The 16,167-nt window shown below is 35.9% G+C and overlaps 1 pseudogene; it reads right to left on the bottom strand.

Annotated features, from left to right (window-relative positions):
• Positions 1-2,036: 2,036 nt before the first annotated feature.
• LOC143639783 (small ribosomal subunit protein eS4, X isoform-like) lies at positions 2,037-2,815 on the bottom strand (annotated as a pseudogene).
• Positions 2,816-16,167: the final 13,352 nt, after the last annotated feature.

Below are 16,167 nucleotides of genomic sequence, written 5' to 3'. Positions count from 1 at the left end.
AATGAATTTCTGCTATATATACAACATGAATGAAAATATTGAAATGCTGTACATGCTGTAACTTTAAAATGCTTTTAAGTAAAAGGAATCCTCCACAAAACGTCACATTTTGTGATTGCATTTTTATGAAATATGAACAATAGGCAAATTCATGCATATAAGAAACAGAGGATGAGGACATAGAAAAGAGTGGAGGTCTCATTGAGAGAAGTCAAGTATTTAGGGAGACTGTCTTCTGATATTCTTGAGTACCAACACAAAAGAAAGACGCACACTCAGTTACCATTACTCCTCATTTACCATTTCATATGGTTCCTGTTGCATTAATTCCTGCCTACTACTTTCCCATTGAATACCTGGACGTTTTCTAGTGTCTAATAAAGATAAATGCTTTGGACCATAACCACTACTAAGGAAGCCAAAAAGCATTCAAATAACAAACCAATATCAACAGTGCCTGAGGAAACACAAAATACCCAACGAGGCAATCACTTTCATTTTAAGAATAATAAAGTAGGATCTGGACACACCAGGCTGAACTGCTAATGTCCCCAGTCTTATGTGGTACACAGAAAATGAATCTCTCCAAATTCAATATGGTTCATGCTGTGTCCAAAAACACTAATTACAGACCACCAAAGAAGCTACAGGGAGATTGATTGTACTATAATACCTTGCTGGGCTAGATGAGCTAAACCCTGGATGTAGCAAATAAAAGATGGAGAGGAAAAAGCCAAGATGAAGTGAAATTTCAGGCTGACCTGTTCCTTCTATACAGAGGAATGAACAATGGTATAGTGTTCACACACACACACACACACACACACACACACACACACACATTAAAAAAAAAAAAAAAACTAGAGATAAGATGAAAAAAAATGTGTGTTCTCAGGAACATGAACCAGAGATATGATTAAAGTAACCATGAGTGCTGAATGCTAGAGTTTATTACTTTATCAAGCAGTTCTCTATGCCAACAGGCAGGAACTCTAGATAAATTTAAAAAGGAATGACCATAACATTTTTGCAAATAACTGAGGGAAACAATCTGTGCTTCCTTTTCTTTCCCAAGGCACTTTTAGTTAACCCTGGATAGAGCATACTGTCTTTAGGACACTCTGATTCCAAACATCAGCAGTTTTCTGTTTCTCTTGCCTAGTGTCCTGAGTGAACTTTAAACATCCCCAGGGTCTCCACACATCTCTATTTCTTTTACTTTTCAAAGCTGTTGAGTGAACCACATTTGGTGGTATCTCCAAATGTCTTGGGCAGTGTTTATTCTGACTTTATGAACTGAACAAAGAAGAGAAAGGACACAAATTAGGATTATGGCAAAGAATATCATTTTGCAGTTGATGCTTGTAAGCTATCTTTGGGGGATCCAAGAAGCCTGAATGTTATTGTAAATTCTAGACAATCAAGTTGGTGGAGACTTGCTGTTGAGAGGCCAGAATAGTTATCTGGATTTGATTTTGGAGCTGGACAATGAACCATAGTGATGTTAGTTTTAAGGCAGTTTTGTAGGTATCCCACCCATTCATTTTTTGTAATTGTTCCAATTAGTTCTACATAACAGTAGAGTACATTTTGCCACATCCTACACATCACATTTTTCTGGTTGTATATAATGTAGAATCATACCAGTTGTGTAGTTGTATATAATAGGTCATAATGTCTGATTCATTTTACTATCCTTCTTATCCCCATGTACCCTCCCCTCCTGTTATTCTCCTCTGCCTAATCCATAGTATCTCTATTCTTCCCTAACCATCCCCCAACTTCTACTGTGAATTAGCATCCACATATCAGACAGACCATTTGGCCTTTGGTTCTTTGGGATTGTCTTATTTTGCTTAATATTATTCTCCACCTCCATCTCTTTATTGGCAAATGTCAATATTTCATTCTTTCTTAAGGCTAAGTAATATTGCATTGTGTATATATATTTTTGGTTTTTTTATCCTGCTACATATTTTTTTAATTAAGTACAAAGACCTCTACTCTGTAGGCATATCACCTAGAGACCACTTATTTCACCCACTGCTGTCTTTGGCAGCCAGTCTCTTGTCTCTCTCTTCAGCAATGATGAGTCAAATTCCTTTTTCTCAGGGAAGAGGAATCCATGGTTTATTGCCTTTGCCAATAACAAAAATGTTGGAGAGGCAGGTGGCAAATCTGTTGCCATTGGCATCTTTCACATGAACCACATCAAAAGATTCAGGATGTCTCTCTCTGTTGGTAATCACACCAATTCTTCCCAAGCTAGCACCTCCTGTCACCATACACAGGTTATCAGTTTCAAACTTGATGAAATCAATAAACTTGACAGTCTTCAGATCAATCTAAATGATATTCACCTTCATTAGGAGATCAGGGTATTGAATGGTTCGAGCATCATGCATCAACAGATGAGGGATTCCTTTTGTGCCCACAAATATCTTTCTTACTTTGCACAACGTGTACTTGGCTTCCTCAGGTGTAATGTGATGAACAGCAAAATGACCCTTGATGTCATTAGATCAGAACGAAATTCTCTCCATTCATCAATGCAGAAGACATCCATAAAACTGTTGGGGTAGGTTATATTGGTTTGGATTTTGCCATCAATCTTGATGAAGCGCTGCATGCAAATCTTTTTTACTTCATCTCCAGTCAGGGCATACTTAAGTCTGTTCCTTAGAAAAATGATGAAAGGAAGACATTCTCTCAGCTTGTGGGGACCAGTGGATGGATAAGGAACAAACACACCAGTCAATTTATTCATCATCCAGTGCTTTGGAGCTGCTACTTGCTTCTTGGAACCAGGAGCCATGGCTGATCTAGGCATGGAAAAACTATACTATATTTTCTTTATGCATTTATCAGTTTAAGGGCATCTAGGTTGGTTCCATAGCTTAGCTATTGTGAATTGAGATGCTATAAACATTGATGTGGCTACATGAGTCTAGTATGCTGATTTTAAGTCATTTGGGTAAAAACTAGCAGTGAGATAGCTGAGTCAAATGGAGATTCCATACTAAGTTTTCTGAGGAATCTCCATAATGTTTTTGCTAATGGTTGTACCAATTTGCAGCCCTACCAACAATGTAATTTATGAGTGTACTTTTTCCACCACATTATCATCAACATTTATTATTGCTTGTATTCTTGGTAATTGCCATTCTGACTGGAGTGAGATAGAATCTTAGAGTGGTTTTGATTTTCATTTGTCTAATTGCTAGAGATATTGAACATTTTTCATATAATTGTTGATTGTATTTCTTTTGTGAAGTGGTCTTTTCAGTTCCTAGCCCATTTATTAATTTGGGTTATTTGTTGGGTTTTTTTTGTTTGTTTGTTTGTTTTTTGGTGTTAAGTTCTTGTAGAGGTGCAAGTGCTAAAAATTTTCTCCCATTTTGTAGGCTCTCTCTTCACATTACTGATTGTTTGCTTTAGCGTGGAGAAACATATTAAGTTGATTCCATCCTGTTAATTAATTCTTGATTTTACTTCTTGTGCTCTAGGAGTCTTGTTAAGGAAGTCATTTCCTGAGCTGAGATGGTGAAGATTTGGGCCTACCTTTTTCTTCTATTAGTGCAGGGTCTCTATTCTAGTAACTAAATCTTTGATCCACTTTGAGTTGAATTTTGTGCAGTGTAATACATAGGGGTTTAGTTTCATTTTGCTACAATGGATCTTTGAGTTGAATTTTGTGCAGTGTAATACATAGAGGTTTAGTTTCATTTTGCTACAATGGATTTCCAGTTATTTTAGCACCATTTGTTGAAGAACTACCTGATTCATAATAGCCAAAACAAATTTGGGAATCAATCTACAATGATTGGCGAAAAAGACCTCTACAGCAAAAACCACAGAACTCTAAAAAAAAGAAATAGGAAAACTTAGAAAATGTGAATGCTTTTTAATGTTTTCGCAGATGTGAACTGATTTGTTCCATAGGCAGGGGTTACACATACATGTTTGCACCATCAATTCCAAGTAAGTATATCTTGAAAGACCATAGCATCTACTAGGTTTCCCCAAAACTTCATTGTGGACTCCACTAGCGGCAGTCATGAGAAAAGACTTTTTATTTTTTTTCGTCTACATCATGTTACTCTACAGTATAAAGGCTTAGGTAAGATTTTGGACAACTGTATTTACATTGAAAGCATTCTGAATTTACTGAGTGATGTACACAGCCAAAATAGCAGCAAAAGCAAGGACCAGTATGGAGACACTATGACCACTATGAACATGCAACAAAGTCTTTGGGTGCCGCAGTCTGGCTGGGCACAATTCAGGAGCCACTTGTCAAAAGAAACAAACTTTATTTTTAGAACCACACACGCCAAACAAAAGAGCTCCTCAGGAAAACCTTCAGAGCCCAACTGCCACCAACGGCTTCTCATAAGCCTCTCAACCTCCCCCACTCCTCCTGCTCTTGAGGCCGATTGGCTAGGTCGCATGGGCAGAGCCAAAAAAAGTCCCCCAGTGAGCAGCTCCATGGTCTGAAAAGGCAGGGAAACAGCCCAATGAGCATCACTGCAGAGGAGCCAATCAGTTGGCAGCTAGAAGTTACTGGAGCCGCTGTGAGCCAATCATCAGCTGGCAGCTGGAAGTTTGCTGGCAGCTGGAAGTTTGCTGGCAGCTGAAAGTTTGCTGGGGCCCCTTCCGCTGTGGCTCTCAATATCTCTCCCTCTCTGTTTTAACAACAAGCATGTGGCTTAGGGACTGTGCCTGCCTTAGATTGTCCAATACTACATATGGTCCTTACTCGTTATTGGATGAGCTGACCTCAAGGCGTCAGCCTCCTGTCTTAGGTTGGTGCCATTGCAATTGGATCTTACCTGTCGTTGACTACAGGTCAAGTATACAGCCACACCTGTGGATAGGTCTTTGTATCAGTGGGGGGGGGGTGAGGTTCTTTACCTCACCTCTGTTGATCGCCAAATTTTAGTTGAATGACCATGACAAGCAGAAGGGAGGAAGATACACCAAGCCAATTGACGGTTCATTTTGGAAAATTGTACCACCGATGACATCATCAGCAAAAATACCCCAACACTACCACAAGTCGCTGCACCAACAGATAGTTCACAATGCATACAGGTGAGTTCACAATGCATACAAGTGATTCATAGTCCAGGCAAGTTCTTCAAGCAGTTCAGTGATGGCTCCTTTTGGAAAAATTGTACCACCGATGACACCATCAGCATAAATATCCCAACACTACCACAAGTCACTGCACCAACAGATAGTTCACAATGAATTACCACCGATGACACCATCAGCATAAATACCCCAACACTACCACAAGTCACTGCACCAACAGATAGTTCACAATGCATACAAGTGATACATAGTCCAGGCAAGTTTTGCAAGCAGTTCAGTGATAGCTATTGCAGAAGCTGTAGATTGGTTTTATCTTTGTCTTCACCAGCACTGGGATGAAGATAGGAATTCTGGCAATAATGGCTAAAGAAAAAATTATATAACATTCCAGAAGGCACTAAAAGAAAACAATTTTCTTTCTTTTCTTTTTTTTTTTTTTTAGAAAACAATTTTCTTAACAATGTACCTTATCTTCAATAGAATTATTAAATGTAATGAAAAGGAAAGGTGAAAGTAACAAACAGATCTGTTAACCTTCTGTTAACCTCCTTTTTTGTTCACATATTAAAACAATCCTCAACAGCTATTTACCCAATTTAAATTAAACCACTTAAATTACGTGAATAAAAAAAATATTTGGATCCATTTTTTCATGAGCATTCATCATATATGATATATGGACATACGTACATTCAAACATATAAAAAAACTAAGTGTGCACACATAATATAACACATACAACACATCACATAATAGTAAAGGCCTTATAACTTTTTACAGGTGAACTTTTTACATTGCAATGTTTAAAAACTCTATAGTCAAAAAAATAGAACTGATCAGCAAAACATTAACCTAGGTCTGTATGAGCTCAAAAAAAAAAAAAAATAGAACTTCATGATATAGGAAAGGGCAATAATAAAATAGATATTGAAAAAAGCATCCTGGTTCTGTCGCAGATGTAAGAATAGCCAAACTGGAGTTTTGGATATCAGTTGTTATGGATTTGAGCCAAATCATCATATTTTTGGTCTGTAGAAATCACTTTAGTTAAATCTTTCTGGAATCCAAATCGGCTGCTGTTCTCCCTGTGGAAACACACAAACAGACCCCCGACTCCAGACAATCACTGGGTCAGGACCTTTCCATTGTCCTGTTAGAATATCCTTTGAAAGTACCTTAGGCTTATGTACATTTTTTGGATATATATGCCTTTCTGCAGCACTAAGCCCTGATGAATCCAAATTTTAAAAGTTTAGAGTAAAAAGGGTTATTTTAAGTTTATCTTTGGGAAATATATGCCCCTTTTTAATTCCCTCTTTTTGCTTCAGTAAGTACATTTTAATAGTTTGATGAGCTCTTGTCCCTGTGGATTGTATGGGATTCCTGTTATATGAGTAATCCCAAATGTTGAGCAAAATTGTTTAAAAGAGGTAGAAGTATGATCAGGGGCATTATCTGTTTTTAACTGTTTTGGAAGGCTCACAGTGGCAAAATTTTGTAAGCAATGAGCTATAACATCTTTAGTTTTTTTCTCCAGCACGAAGACAGCCCATCAAAAATCCAGAAGAAGTATCAACTGTAACATGCAAATATTTTAATTTTCCAAATTCTGGCAAGTGTGTGACGTCCATCTGCCAAATATGGTTAGGTATCAATCCTCTAGGATTGACTCCAAGATTAACTTGTGGTAAAAAGGTCACACAATTTTGACATTGTTTTATTATTTGTCTAGCTTGTTCCTTAGTTATTTTAAAATGCTTTTGTAAAATACTAGCATTGACATGAAACTTTTAATGAAAATTTGTAGCTTCTTCTAGTGTAGAGAAAATATGTATGTAATGTATAGTTTTATATGCTAAATCATTGCCCAAACTAAGGGATCCAGGCAATCCTGTATGTGCCCTGATATGTCCTATAAAAATCAGATCTTTTCTGTCCCAGATTAGACTTTGTATAGTGGAAAGCAAAGAGAAAACAGTAGAGGAAGGTGAAATCCTATCATCATCTTCAAAGGATACTATAGCATTAACTATATAGTGACTATCGGAAAATAAATTCAATACAGAATCTTTAAACATAACAAAAGCTTGTAATACTGCATTAAGCTCTACCTTTGAGCTGATTGTTTGGGTACTAAAAGTTTGATCAGGTGTAACTATTGCTGCTGTACCATTATTTGATCCATCAGTGAATATATTTGGAGCATTCATGATAGGTGTTTTTCTTGTCATTTTTGGAAAAATTACAGGATGCGATGACCAAAAAGACAATAAAGGATTAGATGGTAAGTGGTTATCAAATGAAACATTAGATTTGCACATGATTATTGCCCAAGTATTTTACTCATTAGCTAACTCATCAATTTGATTCATAGAATATGGAGTAATAATTTTATTGGGAGAAATTCCAAACACTCCCTTTGCTGCTCTTATTCCTTTGAGTATTGCCACAGTCTGGCTGGGCACAATTCAGGAGCCACTTATCAAAAGAACTAACTTTATTTTTAGAACCACACATGCCAAACAAAACCGCTCCTCAGGGAAAACCCTCAGAGCCCAACTGCCACCACTGGCTTCCCACAAGCCACTTCCCCCACCACCAGCCTCTCCACCTCCCACAATCCTCCTGCTCTTGAGGCCGATTGGCTGGGTCACATGGCCGGAGCCAAAAAAGTCCCCCAATGAGCAGCTCTGTGGCCTGAAAGGGCAGGGAAACAGCTCAATGAGCATCTCCAATGAGCATCACTGCAGAGGAGCCAATCAGCTAGATGTTGCTGTTGTCGTTGTGAGCCTATCATCAGCTAGCAGTCTGAAAGTTTGCTGGGGCCCCTTTGGCTGTGGTTCTCAACACTTGGGTTCCTTCCATTGACATTATCTTATGCCTACATTTCTCCCATAGTGAACAGATAATTTGCTGAGAAAAGTTACATAGCCTGTTCAATTAGAACAGACAGAAGTGCAGGTAAATGGTTTCTTGGAAAAGAAATCATGTGGGATTCATCACAGTGGATCAATTTTATAGAATTAATTTCTTAACCTCATTCTCCTACTATCTTCATCTGTATCTCCTCCAACACTGTGAGTGCACCACAATTACCAGAGAGTCAAAATGCAAACTGACAATACATCTTTACCAATTTCATTTCATACTGTAGAAAGGAAAATTGATTCTTATATCAAACAGCTTTAATATTAGGCTTCTCCAACTGGTAATTTGGCAACACAAAAACAGAAAGAATACAACAATGTCCACCCCTTTTTCTTTATATCATTTCATACCTCTTATTCCTTCAGTGTATATGCATGCACACATATGTGTGTGGGTGAATGTGTGAGCCTATTTTGATTATTCTGACTGTTCTGATCATTTTATGAATATAGTGTAAACACATATTTGTCTTTTTTCTTTCTCATATTTGACATTTTTTGAAAATGTAATTATTCTATTCTAGCAATGTTTTCTAAAATTTGGGGTTCATTGGATTGTACATCTTGGTTTCATTTTTAATTATTTTCAAGACTTTTTTTCCCCTCTGGTTTCTCTCTTTTCTATTAACAGCCAAATTCTATTATTCTCTCTCCTCTCCCAAAACCTATTCCCTGCCTCTTTCTGAACATTACCAGCTACAACTCTTTAGCTTTCCCTTTTTACTTCCTGAAATTATAAAACCATTTTATAACTTTCTAACACATTTTCTTTTCCTCTAACAAAGTTTGGCTTTAACATTTTTACAAACAAATTGGTTTATGTAGTTCCTGCCCCCCACCACTAATACTAACACAATTATTACTATTGAGAACCAAACACTTGACATCTGCTACAGAGCTACTTTAAGATTATTGTTTTCACTGCTGGAAGTTGCTGAATCCACCATTTTCCTTTATTGATGGTAATTAGTTTTGAAGACACCATAATAGCATCTGAGTATTTACTTTAACACTGTTTACTCTTTACTCTTTGCAAAAATAATTACAATTGCTTATTTTGTTCCCATTTTTGAGGTACTGATAACATAGAGGGATGAAAATATACAGATTAAAGATTATGCTGATAAACTAAACATGCTCTAAAATTATTTTTAAAAAAAGAGGAGAGGAGATAAAATCCCCAACCAAAAATAAGAACTCAAGGAGGAACAATCTAAAAGGGAACTCAGACTCCAACCTTAACATCTACCCATACATTAAAAACAGAGAAAAGTCTCGGGAAAAAAAGATAATTACACATAAAAGTACTTATGTTTATATTATTAATGAATAGCAGTAGCTTAATCATTTGTATTGTTTCACTGTAAGCAATTATATTCATTTAATACAATTTACTTATCTATTCAACTATTAGTGGATATTTGTGTAGTTTCCAGGTATTTTTGGTTTTGGATTTTTTGATTATTATAAAGATAACTATTCTGAATGTTCTTATGACTTTTCTTTATATAATCTATTGTTAAGGAATGTTTGGGTGGATTCCAAGTTTTTTTATATTGCTTTGTTCTTTGTTATTATAAAGATAGCTATTATAAATGTTCTTATGCCTTTTTAGTATACTGTTCTTATGCTTCTTTGGTATAAATTAACTTGCAATTTTGACAAATATTTATCTAGGAATGAAGGTGTGAGGTAGTAAAAATATTCTTTCAAGTGATTATTCATATTTTTTATTATCAAGCAAGATTCTTCTTTTTATAAAATGCCTATTCAAAAAAAGTACCTATACAAAAAGGAGATAGAGGAATATATTTAAGCTTTTGTCAAGATAAGGCCTCTGAGAACATTAAAAATAGACAAACAAATGCCCCCCCCAAAAAATTTAGTGACCCCCCAAAAGGATTACATTTATTATTGAGTATATTAAAAAACCAAAGAAATTTTTAAAAAATTAATTATCAAAATGTTCAAAGCACCAAAAAGGTCTAAGAAAAAAGTTAAGGCATCGATTATAGAAGATGAAAGAAAACTTTAATAAACAAGCAAAAATAGTAAAGAAAACTGATGAACACAATCTAATTCTATCTTAAGATTGGGATCCATCTCATCACAAATCCATGAAAAGTTAATTTCTGTTTTACTATAAATTACTGTGATTTCTAAACATTTTTGGAATTCCTGTTCATGCCTTCAACTCACCCATACCTGGCTTTCCCTGACCAGATAACAATCCCCTTTGGAACTTCAGTTGGACCTCATAAATTCTATTGTTGGGATCTGAATTTACTCCCTATCTGGAAATATCATGCCATGTAGATTATTAACCTACTCTCTGCCTTTGTATGATGCTTGTCAAAATCCTGTTAGCTGGAAGTTCTCCCCACTTTGCAAATTTTTTGTGCTATACAACTTTGTTCCTAGAGAACTGGGATACTAAAAAAAGCAGATTAGTAGAATAAGTAGGAAAAAATTGAACTATATGCTGTTTTCAAGAGACTCATTTATAGCCAAGACACAGACAGACTGAAGTTAAAAGAATGAAAAAATTTTTCATGCATTTGGTGCAAGAAAATAAACAGACATAATTTTTCTCATATCTGACAAACCTGACTCCAAGTAAATATTAATCAGAAGAAACAAAGAAATGATTGATATATATATATATATATATATATATATATATATATATATATATATATATAGTTAGTACAAAGGGACAATCCAAGAAAGAAAGATATATCAACAGTAAGAATTTATGCCCCAAATGTCAACATACATAATTACAAGAAAAAAAAAATCAACCACAATATTAAATCCCACATGGGACACAATAATACTGGTTGATTTTAATACACCTTTATCACCAGTAGACAAATAGTTAAAAAATTAATTATAATATTTTCAATCTGATTAACAATATAGATCAAATGTGCTTAAAGACATTTAGAAAATATTCAACCACAAAACAACTGAGTTTATTTTCTTCCAAACTGCACATGGAACTTTTTCAAAATAGATTATATTCTAGGCCATAAAGCAAATCTTAGCAAATAAAAACTGACATAATTCTCTGTAACACATCACATGGAATAAAGCTAGAAATCAACAACATGAAAAATATTAGAAACTAAATAAACACATGGAGATTAAACAATGCTATCTTTTTAATTTGTTCTAATTAATTATACATGGCTGAAGAATGCATTTTATTTAATTGTACACAATAGGAGTACAATAAAACAACTTTTTATTTCTCTAGTTGTAAACTCATACCATTTGTGAAATCATACATGTACCTAGGGTAATGATGTTCTTCTCAGGCTACCATAATTCCTACCCCCGTGACTCCTCCCCTCTCCTCCTTATCCTTTGCCCATCCTAAGTTTTGCCATTTTTCCCATTACTCCTTACCTCATTATGAGTCAGAATCAACTTATCAGGAATGACCGGCTTACTTGACTTGGAATGATATTCTCCAACTTCGTCCATTTACTGGCAAATGCAATAATTTCATTCTCTCTTAATTCTGAGTAGTAGTTCATTGTATATAAATATCATTGTTTATTTATCTATTCATCTGTTGAGAACATCTAAATTTATTTCAGAATTTGGCTATTGTGAATTTTTCTGCTTAAACATAAATCTGGCTGCATCATAATAGTATGTTTATTTTAAGTCCTTTGGATACCCAAAGTAGTGAGATAGCTGGGTCAAATGATGTTTGTTTGTTTGTTTGTTTAATCTCAAAGAAAGAAGACACAAAGACAATGGGCAAGGAAGGTGACAGAATGGCTCTTTTGTCCAAGCAGTCACATTTATTTATATTACTAGTTACATTAGGTCCTTAGTACCAATAACCATGTTATTATTTAGAGTATCAGTAAAGTTGCTTATTCTGCAGTTAAATTTCATAATCACAGTATGCAATGTTAGAAGCTTTGTGAAGTTCTCAAAAAGATCCATTGTTTGAAGTTACTCTTAGATGGGCAGCTCCAGGAGCACCAGAGCTTGGTGAAACATTGAAGTTATCAAGTAAGTAAATTTCTTTATTTTCAGGATTTATGAGCCTAAGATTAAGGTTGAAGCTGGAGGGCAGCTAGCATGGAGGGCATTACCATAGCAAGAAGGCATTCTATGCCTTTGCACACAAACTTTCCTGGGCACCAATCATGCCACAGCCATGAGGTCATAAGGGACTCCAATCGCAAACACAGAACTCCTACAGATCCACTTTCTCTCTCTTTTTAAAGTCCTTTTGGATGAATAATATTTGTTTTCTTCTTAATGTTGGTGGAGGCAAAAAATAAGGTAGGTGTTGACAACAGCAAGTACAAAACAACAATCCCGTATTAGTAAATATTGCCTATGAATAAGTGTTTGACCCAAGTAAAGTTGGATAATCATAAAGTTAGCCATCCAAAAAAAAAATCAGTCTAAACATTTATCATATGGTTGGACCTTATCAATGATAAAATTAAAGTAATTTAACTTTTTAAAAATAGAATTACTATTGTCACTTAAGTCCTGACATTCTTTATGATGTAATAATAACAATTAATGAGTTGTAGCCCAATTGTCAAATATAGATTGATGGTGTTGAAATTGTTGTTCATGAAGCATATTAATTGCCATTGAGGTATGGTTAATATTATTTACCAGAGCACAGTCCAGTTTTATAGTGGTTCTGTAAGCTCCAATAGCCAGTCCAGGGATACCCACTAAGAAAAATGTCAAAGCATCAAATTTTGCCTTAGAGACAAGCCTCACTATATCATCACAGTTTTTCTCAAGGGAAATACCTCTTTTATTAATACATTATGCAGGATAATGGCCTATTAAGTCCTTTAGGGATGATAAGAACACTGTTACCCTGTTAAGACAATGATGGGTACCATGAGTCATTTTTGTAGGTGTATAACAATTTTAGCCAAATGAACCTAGTTATTATAATGGATTTTAGGAGTTAAGGAGTCTGACTATACAGACTTATTTATTCTGCAGTTCCATAGCCGGGTTACAACAACAGAATAACATTATTGTTACAACCAAAGCATTTACAGAGTTTTGTGTGAGTTATGCAATTAAAGCAGTAACTATGTTTTTTTGGAGTACATTTTAACCCAATTTATGCCAAAGCTGTTGAGCTAATGCTCAACAATGATTTTGTATCTCCCCAAGTCATTGGAAGTCTAGTAGCTTTGGAACCTTTTTCAGTGTATCTTCTCTTTCAAGGAGAGTGATCATAGTCCTTTTATTTGGTGGGATTCTACTCATCCATAATTAAACAAAACTTGGGATCAGGTTGTGAACTCCCTTATGTCCATTTATAATTGATAGGTGTCACAAGGGGGCAAAATTGTGATATATGTGAAAAAAGAGAAATAAATAATGTTCACATGCTTCTGCAATTTTCAATGCTTTATTCACTCAAATTACCAAATACAATTTTACTCCATAGGTTTTTAATCAAGAACACAATGATTCTTAATGCTAGGCACTGCAATAGACATAATCAATTAACAGCAAATAATTCTAGATTAATTAATTCACTGCAAACAATTCTAGATTAATTCTAAGCACTGCAAACACACCTAAACCTGAGAGGCTAATGACAGACATTTCCTCTATGTGCTAAGTTTGAAAGTCTTAAGTCTTAAGTTTTATGTTCAACAGATGCATACTAAATCAACTGCAGTGATCAGGTCTGGAACAGAGGCAGGCTTCTCCTGGCACACAGTGGATGACCAGTTGAGAAGAGGGTTGTATGGAAAAGTTGCAGCTCTCACAATGGCCCAGATGAAATTGTAGAGTTTGAGGGTGGTAGGATCATGCATAGGATCAGAAAAATAATGATAAGTGATGGAATATCAGTTCAAGTCCTCATCAGGATCGCCAGCTTGAATGCATCCTTGTTTTGGCTGGCTGAATCCCTGTTTGTTAGCTCCATTATTTATACTAAATTTGGGGGCTTTTGACCTCCCTTTTAATCCTTATCAGCTACCCTCAGATTTCTCCATGACATCATTTACCCTGGAGTCAGAAACATCTGGTCTTTGGTCTCCACCCTGATCTTCTCCCCTTTCTCTCTTATCTGGTGAGGATAGCCTGCCAGGGGCTTCACTCTGTTTACCAGAGTGAGGGGAAGTGACTTTTCTGAGATCCATACTGGAAGGTTCCATTAAGTGTGACTGGTGAGACTTCGGGTTTCAAACTGCAGTTTTTTAAAATGGAGTTGCTTAGGCTCACACCTAAGGTCATCTTCACAATAGGTCTCATGATGAAGGTGACCCTGCACCCACTGTCTGACAGGGTCACAAGTGGGTGATGTTGCAGCAGGGCAGTACCATCTGGAAACTGGAACCATTAGGAATGTGAAGTGTTTTGTTTATAATACTCATGATATGGATAACAGGGCATAGTCTATCAAAAATAAAAGTATGTACTGCCTGAGTTTGCAGGAAAATTCCCAGAATGAGACCAAGATTAAAATTGAGACATGCCATGAGGCGCATTTCAATATTTCTCAGGATACAAACAATAATGTTATTCTTCAAGTTTAAACAACAAGAAATATTTATCCCATGGTTAAGGATTTACACTAGCCCCACCCCCAACCCCATCCTAAAGCCACAACCTGTACAACAGCCTAGCTACAGAAAAATAATTGCTGTGACAGCCGTATGTAGCTTATGGTATCCCCCTTGAGGACAAGCAGCTAATAAAAATACATTCCCCCAACCAATAGACTCTTTGCCTTACACAGAAACTTATGATGAAAATGGAAAGCACATGGTTAATATAAATGACAAATGGATTGAGGTATAAAACCTGCCCCTTAGTTAAAGATTACAAAGACATAAGAATTGATGTGCTTTGACCAAGGATCAAGGAAGTTCTATAAGAAAGCAGTTGAATAGGTCATATGAAAAAAGGAAATTATCTTGGAAACTAAAAATAAAATAATGTAAAATTAACATAGATATATTTTAGAGGCACTTTAGAGTAGTAGGATTTTAAATAATAGACTTTCACTACTTTAAGTGTGTTTTACTGGGATTTTAGTTTAGAAGTAAGAAACCTTACCAATAATCATAAGTATGCTTTAAAGTTAAAGGTTAATGAAATAATTATAGGTATGCTTTAAAGTTAGAAGTGATTAATAGGTCAGGAGATGTAGTCTAGTTATGTTGCCTAGTATTTAGTGATTGAGATAAAAAACCTAAAAGCTTAATCATGATTGGCTAAGGTTACAGGAAAATATTTTGAACAATATATTCAATATCTTAGGTAATCATGTATGTTAGAAAGATGGCAACTCTTGAAAATTATGTAAATCAAAAAAGTTTTGGGCTTTAAAGCTATTCATTAACTACCTGTAAAGACACCTGTGAAAAAGGCAAAAAAAATAAAGATCTCTTCAGAGGCAGCAGAAATGTCTTCTGGAGGCTGCTCATAATTTGCAACCTGTCATCCCCACTCTTCTTCTTTCACTGGCACCACTCCTCCTTCAGAACCCTCTGGACCATCACTCCCCGCATTGGAGCTAGACTTCGGCAGTCTCATGCTTTGAGCTGGAATCCAAACTGGACCAGTTTGTGTAAGCATTTCAATCTATCCTTTTACCTATGTGATGAGAGGCATAGGGTCTTATCATCCTGGGTATAGTGGAGCCCTATAATTTACATAAATTTTTTGTATTGGCTATTTGGGGGGAAAAAGATATCTATCCAAAGATGCCACAGTCTGGCTGGGCACAAATCACGAGCCACTGAAGCAGGAAAAAACTTTATTTCTGAATTCCACCAGCACACTCCACACATGCTCCCAGGAACTCTCCCACATGTCACGTGGCTCCTCCAGGAACCAACAACCGGAAATCCCTCTTCCGGAAATCCCTCCTTCCACACTTCCCCAACCAATGGAAACTCTCCAGGAATCCCCATGAGAACTCCAAAGTAGCAGGCCAAGGTGGATAGGAAAGGTCTAATATACAGCTGAATCAATCCAGCATTATCTTAATGGCTTGCCTCTCAACCAATACTATTGGCAAAATGCCAGGGGCCATTCCGACTTGGCTGTGGCTCTCAGCACAAAGCAGATGACCAATTGTGAGTAAAAACTTTTTTTTTTGCATGTTGAGTGT

This window comes from Callospermophilus lateralis, chromosome Y, assembly GCF_048772815.1.
Source record: "Callospermophilus lateralis isolate mCalLat2 chromosome Y, mCalLat2.hap1, whole genome shotgun sequence".
NCBI classification, from domain to species: domain Eukaryota; kingdom Metazoa; phylum Chordata; class Mammalia; order Rodentia; family Sciuridae; genus Callospermophilus; species Callospermophilus lateralis.
Note: the sequence above shows the minus strand (reverse complement) of the source record. Positions and strands in the feature narration are given on the sequence as shown.